Source organism: Physeter macrocephalus, chromosome 21 (genome assembly GCF_002837175.3).
Source record: "Physeter macrocephalus isolate SW-GA chromosome 21, ASM283717v5, whole genome shotgun sequence".
Lineage (NCBI taxonomy): Eukaryota > Metazoa > Chordata > Mammalia > Artiodactyla > Physeteridae > Physeter > Physeter macrocephalus.
This window is the reverse complement of record NC_041234.1, coordinates 38,978,932-38,987,075: the sequence shown is the minus strand read 5'-3', so window position 1 is coordinate 38,987,075 and position 8,144 is coordinate 38,978,932. Positions and strand designations below refer to the sequence as shown.

The 8,144-nt window shown below is 42.7% G+C and overlaps 1 pseudogene; it reads right to left on the bottom strand.

The window, feature by feature from the left end:
• LOC129391727 (elongator complex protein 1-like) overlaps window positions 1–8,144 on the bottom strand; it is a 542,951-nt pseudogene that overhangs the window by 526,531 nt on the left and 8,276 nt on the right.

Sequence of the window (8,144 nt, the reverse complement as noted above, 5' to 3'; positions counted from 1 at the left end):
CCATCGACAGATGAATGGATAGAGAAGATGTGGCACATATATACAATGGAATATTACTCAGCCATAAAAAGAAACGAAATTGTGTTATACGTAGTGAGGTGGATGGAACTAGAGTCATACAGAGTGAAGTAAGTCAGAAAGAGAAAAACAAATACCGTATGCTAACACATACATATGTAAACGAAAAAAAAATTGTCATGAAGAACCTAGGGGCAGGACGGCAATAAAGATACAGACCTCCTAGTGAATGGACTTGAGTACACAGGGAGGCAGAATGGTAAGCTGGGACAAAGTGAGGGAGTGGCATGCACATGTATACAGTACCAAATGTAAAATCAGTAGCGACTGGGAAATAGCCGCATGGCACAGAGAGATCAGCTCGGTGCTTTGTGACCACCTAGAAGGGTGGGATAGGGAGGGTGGGAAGGAGGGAAACACAAGAGGGAAGCGACATGGGGATATATGTATATGTATAGCTGATTCACTTTGTTATAAAGTGGAAACTAACACACCATTGTAAAAAAAAAAACAAAAATAAGAACATGGGCTCATTAAACAGCACAGAATCAAATTCTGGATTCTCACAGAAATGGACTTATAAATACTAATTTGGCTTCTGGGTCATTTTACGATGCCTATAATGTACCTGAGGTATTCAGTTATACCCAACTCTTCATAGTATCGTTTCAATAGGAAAATGCATTCTGATTTCCAGCCTGAGACCCTCAAAACACAGCAACCAAAAGTTCTGCACCATAGGATGAGACAAACTAGAGACTGCATTAGGTCAGCCGCACATTAACAATGTACGTATCCTCATCTGTGTAAGCAAATGCACTCTGCTCTATCATCTGCATCTCCATCTTTCCCATGGGATTTTCCCTGTTGAAAATCCCCCCAGGGATGTTGGGGGAATGGGTTCTAAGTCAGCTTAAGACTTATGCTCCATTGCCACCCATCAGCATATATGATATTCAGATATATAGGTAACTGACTTCCCCAACCAGGCTGAAAAACCAGGGCCCAGGTGTTGTATCTACTTCTTGTTCCATGAATTTAGGACTAAATGCTGGCTGCTTCTGTGCCCAGAGTTCCAAGGCAACTAAGAACAACCTACGTGAATCTCTTGTCACGATGAGGTGTTCTAAGAGAAATGTTAAATCCATTTCCACACACAGCTCCCAGTTTCATCATAGAGTCTACGCTTGGACTATCACGTAGGGAAAAAAATGCAAATACTATCATAGTAAACTACAAACATTCTTCCTGATACTTTGGATATGGGGTCCTGCATTTAATGGGTTCTAGAAGGTAATCCACTTTACAAATAAAGCAATCTAGAAAATAACCACATCTGAACCTCTTTCTTAAATTTCTGCCTACGTTTCATGCTGAGAATTCAAAACGTATTTGAAAACAAGGCTACCACTGCCATGTGCCAGGATAACTTACGATACAACCACAGAATTCACAAATTACAGGTTCTTCAAGTACATCAGGAAAGCAACTAGAAACTGAGAGCAACGGGACTGTGGAAGGACAACTAGATGAGATGCTAAAACACCTAAGTACAGGTCCTTGACTTCCTTGCTCAAGCAGACTGCAAACCCTCTGGCATTCTGTTCCCTCATCTATAAAACAGAAAAACTCCACCTATGACACAGCTCCTAGGAAAGCTGTGAGATCAACTGAAAATATGTGCAATGGCAATGAAAACTGTAAAACATGTTAAGGATGTAATGAGATACTATGTTCTTTCTAGGATTCAGAATTATTCTTAAATAACTAACCCTTCAAGTTCAACAAAGCAAAAAGAATTGTTCTTATTAGCCAGAGTAGGATTGAACCCCCCCCACAAACACACAAAAAAAGCCTACAAGTCAATTAAACATCACAGTAATAATGATATTAATTATAAATTTCAAAATTTGTCAAAGCCCTAGAGCTCATGCAACACCAAACTATAATTCCCTTTTGTGTAGGAGAGATTTGATTCAGAACATCCGGATAACAGTTCTTGAACATACCATATTTATAAACAAAAATCTGGTTACTGGCATTTAGGACAGCAAGGTCGTTACTATTTTCACAGTGTGTGGAGAACATGATTTGATTTAAAGGGTGTGGGAGCAGCAGTCGGTAGGCGCACATGGGAGGTGGAACCACACTCTGCCGGAAGACTGTCAACAATACCCTGTCTGCATGCGAGAGAGAAAGAGGATTAGACACATGGATGTTAAACTTGTAAAACAAGGCATCTGAACAGCACAGTACCACTAACTAATAATGGTGGTAGAAAATATACAGCGATTCTTAAAATTGTTGGTGTTTTTATCATGAATAAGCTTAAAAAAGTGTAGAGGAGGAAAGTAAGTGTTAGAGCTCTGTCTATATCTGGCTATTGTCACCTACAGGCCTATAGCAGTCCATCTCGGGGCTTGGAGTTTCAGGTGCCAGGGACTACGGCAAGCAGGCCAAAAGGTCAGAGTTCTAGCTTTAAACCTGGGCCTGCAACCAAGCCAGGATAAACCAAAATCCTTAAAGCACTTCCCTGTGCATGGATCTGGTAATAAGGCATATGTGCTTAAGTCCTCTATACAGAATATATGATTGTAAAATCAGTGTTATGATCACTACACAGAACATAAATTAGTACACCAACTCACATTACAATCTTAGAAGCAAGTCTTCCTTTATGTCATCAGCAATAAATAAACTGTCTATTCAGGAAAGACTGACTTTCCCTAGTTTCTCTCCCCTCACTAAACAAAAACCCTCAACCTAATTAAAAAACTCCAATCCAATACAAGTACTAGGCAGATGTCTGTGACTTGAACTGAAGATACTGGAAAGGTACACAATTAGCAAGCATTATATCAAAAAACAAAGCAACACAATGGAGTGGTGTGAGAGTCAACGTAACGCTATGTCAGGGCACAAAGACAAGGCTGACACACCAATGCCACAAGCCTACTGTTGTCTTCCTCTCTACCCAGGGTCAGAAATGTCAATGTCTTCAAAGCCCAGACAAGTAAATATGTAAAGGCCATGGCTGTAGTAGAAAAGGGAGTTGAGGGATGCGGGGGGAGAGGAGAGACTATGGGTCCTCAGGGGAGTACACGCCTCACCTAAGGGTGTTCCCACCCAATAGAAACCAAACAAGTAAAAACAAACCAAACAACCAGAATAATCGATCAAATAAAATCGTGCACTAAGTCAAACTACCACATCTGCAGGCTCCTGGCTCAGGCCCCTTGCAGGCCCATGGACACACTTTTCAGCTCCTTACTTCCATCAACAGCAGCCACATTTGCCATGTCACTTCAATTATCTCCTGAGCTCTGGTCAGTCGTCCAGTGCCAGTCATAGCAGAGGAAATGCCAGCCTTGACAGAGAACGTGCAGCCGGTATGGGGTCACCGGGCCCCACATCAGGGAAACAATCTTGCTCTGCCAAAAGGTGCCGAAGGGCAGGCTTTGCTTGAGATACCAGTGAGAGTTTCTGGTGTCACCGGGCCCCACATCAGGGACACAATCTTGCTCTGCCCACAGATGCCGAAGGGCAGGCTTTGCTTGAGATACCAGTGATAGTTTCCAACAGTCCAGAGCTGAACTGCAGGGGAAAATGAAAAGAAGGCCATCAGAGGCAGGGGCCAGAGGACCAGACTTCGTACCACTTGCTAGAGAGGGGTGAGGACACCCTTTTCTTTTTCAAATGATCCTTTCTGCTCAGCCTCTTCCTTAAGAGAATAATATTAACAATAATTGTTAAAGTATAGTTATTCATGAGGACAAAATATTAAGCATCAATAAGGTCAGAAGCACACGTGTTCATTTCTGCCTCTACCTTCAAACTTTATGATCATGATGATGGAAGGCTCCTACCATAGGACAGTGCTTTAGTTAGTTGTTTTTTTCATAAAGACTTAGAAAGAAGAAAACTTGGCAACCAGATTAAAAGTATTAAAACACCCAATCCAAGAGCACTAGACTAGCATCACTATGTTGTATTAGGCTAAAGATGCTTATTATTTTCTTCCAGGTGTTTTGCATGCAGTTATGTCCAAGGGAGATCAGCATGCAATTACCCTTAAAAGAACAAGACCAAAACCTGTACAGTGTAGGAAACAGAAAGAAGTTGGTCAAAGAGTACAACCTTCAGTTACAAGTTCCAGAGATCTAATGAATAGCATGGTGACTACAGTTAACAATACTGTATTGTATACTTGAAAGTTGCTATGAGTGCAGATTTAAAATGTTCTCACCGGGCTTCGATGGTGGCGCAGTAGTTGAGAGTCCGCCTGCCGATGCAGGGGAAACGGGTTCATGCCCTGATCCGGGAAGATCCCACATGCCGCGGAGCCATGGCAGCTGCGCCTGCGCGTCCGGAGCATGTGCTCCACAATGGGAGAGGCCGCAACACTGAGAGGCCCACGTACAGAAAAAAAAAAATGTTCTCACCGGGCTTCCCTGGTGGTGCAATGGTTAAGAATCTGCCTGCCAATGCAGGGGACATGGGTTTGAGCCCGGGTCCAGGAAGATCCCACATGCCGCGCAGCAACTAAGCCCATGAGCCACAACTACTGAGCCTGTGCTCTAGAGCCCAAAAGCCACAACTACTGAGCCTGCGTACCACAACTACCAAAGCCAAAGTGCCTAGAGCCCGTGCTCCGCAACAAGAGAAGCCACTGCAATGAGAAAGCCACGCACGGCAAGGAAGAATAGCCCCCGCTCGCCACAACTAGAGAAAGCCCGCACGCAACAACGAAGACCCAACGCAACCAAAAAAAAGTTCTCACCATAACAACAAAAATGGTAATTATGTGAAGTGAAGGATGAGTTAATCAACCTTACTGTGGTAAACATTTCACAGTAAATGCATGTATCAAATCATCACATTTTACCTCCTGTGGTAAACATTTCACAGTATATGCATGTATCAAATCATCACATTTTACACATTGCATGTCAACTATATCTCAAGAATATGCAAGACAACCATTAAGCTAAATAAAATAAAAGCAGTTTCACAGCTATTCTTCATGAAGTTGGGTCCTCTGAGACCTCTCTATAAATTGACCAGCAGTCAATATTTTAAAAATCTATGTTCCATATTGTATGCTGAAGTGATTTTGAAGACTTTGAAATGCCCTTATTTTGGAAAGAGCTCTACTGCCATCGTATATAAATTCCCTTGATGACCGTCAGCAATCCATCCCCACTTTACAAGGAGAATGAAACATGAAGGATCTATGCAATACGTCCACAGATAACAAAACAAAAAACTCAAGAAGACAAGAGCTGGGAATAAAATTCCGATTGTAAGTGTTCAATCCACTAAATGTATCCAACCTCCCTGCTAGTGTGGGAGGAGACCATGATTATGGAATTCAACCCCTCACAGAGACAGAGACTGAGACCCCCTAGTGACAGAGGCCAAAATTAGAACACAGGGCTTCTGCCTTCCAGGCTGGGCTTCTTTCTAAATTATAATGCTGATCTTACCTAAAATATAAAGTCAGAGTTGCTGAAATAATGCAGCCTTCTGTTGCTGAAGGTAGGACTTGGCAACCACCTATAAGAGGTACTACAGAGATGCCCCTGAAAGCATCGGCCAGATCCAGGACCCAATATTTCCCTCCTATAACTGATGCTGATTCTGATGAAGCAGGGCTGTTTATAATTCCTATAAATCATGGGTCAGCATGACCATTTCCTGTCTGCTCTGCTTGGGCACATCCAAGTATTGTAGTACCCCAAAACATACCTTGCTGCTGTATACAAACAGTAGTGCCTATCCTGCTGCAGACCCCTGGGCTTCTATCCAAAAGTTTCCACAGAGAGATAAAGGGTCAAGGATTCTGACGAAGCAGGGCTGTTTATAATTCCTATACATTATGGGTCAGCATGACCATTTCCTGTCTGCTCTGCTTTGGCAAGAGATTGTACAATACTCCAAGTATTGTAGTACCCCAAAACATACCTTGTTGCTGTATACAAACAGTAGTGCCTATCCTGCTGCAGACCCCTGGGCTTCTATCCGAAAGTTTCCACAGAGAGATAAAGGGTCAAAAAGCAAAGCAAGACAACTTTTCCAGTGGGATCAGATAATAAGTGGTGGAGTTACAGCAGGAATCAGCAAACTACAGCCTGCATCTGCTTTTACAAAGAAATTTGTATTGGAACACAGCCATACCCATTTCTTTATGTACTGTCTTTTGAGTGTTTTCACACTACATCAGCAGAGTGGAGTAGCTGCAACTCAGGCCATATGGCCTGAAAGCGGAAAACATTTACTATCCAGTTCTTTACAGAACAAGTTTGTCGACACACCGGTCAGAAGAAAAATATCTATTCACCACTCCACACAGTGACTTTTTGTTCTGACAAGTACATTTCTGAGACCTAAGACACTGACTTGGACTCCCTCTTCTCTGATTTACTCTATTAGACTTCTTATGGAAAAGTCGGTGGGATGAGCCAGGCCCAGAGCACTTTCCCATGCAGAGATGTGTTGGTTACTACCTCTATGACTATCCTCAAAGCTGGATGCCCCAGAGTCCACCCTGGGCCCTAGATCCAGCACCATACCTGCTCCCTGAGCAAGCACATCTAATACCAAGATTGGAAAGATTCCCCACACGCCAATGACTCCCAGTCCACAGCTCTGGCCTCTCCTGAGCTTCAGCCCCTTCTACTCACCTGCTTTTCTTGGTGATCCCATATGGCCCTTAAACAAATCCAAAAAGGAACTCATCACCCACCCTTTACAGATCAGCACTTCCCCCACCTTCCCTCTCACATACTGACAACTTTATTTCCACCAACTGAGCTTCTGGCTAGAGTCCTACTACATTTTCTTCTTCACCTTACATATCCAAAGCCTATTTATTTCACTTTCTAAACTGGTATTTCTCAAACTTGCTAGGGCAGGAGGGGAACCATGCACATATATTCAAAACAAGTTTCCCATAATTCCAAAAAATGTACTCCTATCCTCATGGAGAATCAAAATTTTCCTGCATTTCTCCCTTTTCTAGTCCCACACATTCTTTATCTCTCACCTGGATTCCTGTAGCAACCTCTTACCAGATCACCCTGCCTCGTCTCTTCCCTCTCCAACAATCAATCAATCTTGCATCATCAGAAGCTTTAAAGACTGATCTCCTATAACTTAATGTCCAAATTCCCTATCAAACTTAATCAAAATCCCCCCTTTTAGTTCATTGCACATCCATGTCCTGTCACTAACTGATCTCCTATAACTTAATGTCCAAATTCCCTATCAAACTTAATCAAATCCCTCCCCTTTAGTTCATTGCACATCCATGTCCTGTCACTAGGCAATGCTGAAGTACTCATAGTTGCCTGAATAAGCCATGCTGTGTCAAAGGCTTCTATGAAACATCCTTGCCTTGGAATGAACTAATTCACTTGCTTGGACCACTCCCCCACCCTCAGCCCTCATTTACCCAACACCAAATCAGCCAAAACTCAGCTCAAGTCGGCCTCCTCTGGGAAGTCTTCTGTCCCCATTACTCCCTTTCTCTCCTTATGCTACCCTAATACCTGCCAAGTCGGCCTCCTCTGGGAAGTCTTCAGTCCCCATTACTCCCTTTCTCTCTTTATGCTACCCTAATACCTGTACATCCTGTTATTATTGACTCCTTAAGGAAAAGATGAATTAGCCACAGCACCAAACACACTGCTGGGTTCATACTACCTACTCAAACATTATTTCTGAACAAACAAATTATTTTTGAATGCATAAATGAGTAGCACTTTTCTAAATGATTTCTTACTTAGTAGAACGAGAAGTCATGAGGTTAGACCTCAGCAAAAGTTAATATACCTACTCCCCCATCCTTCTCCTCAATCAGGACAGCTACCTGGTGCCCTCAAGTTGGCCAGAGCTTCTTATACTCAATAAGCATCTCCCCTTCAGTACTTCCACAGCCTAATGCCCATATCACCTCAGCTAGATCTTCGCAAGAAAACAATATGATGGTTCCCATGAAAATTCAGGTCTAATCAGTAGGAACAAAAATCAGCTCTCTATCCTGCCTCTCTTGTCTTCTCCCCAAAATTGTACCTCACATATCTCTCCTTATTCTAGCTAGTACAGTCCTTTTCATTAAACACCCC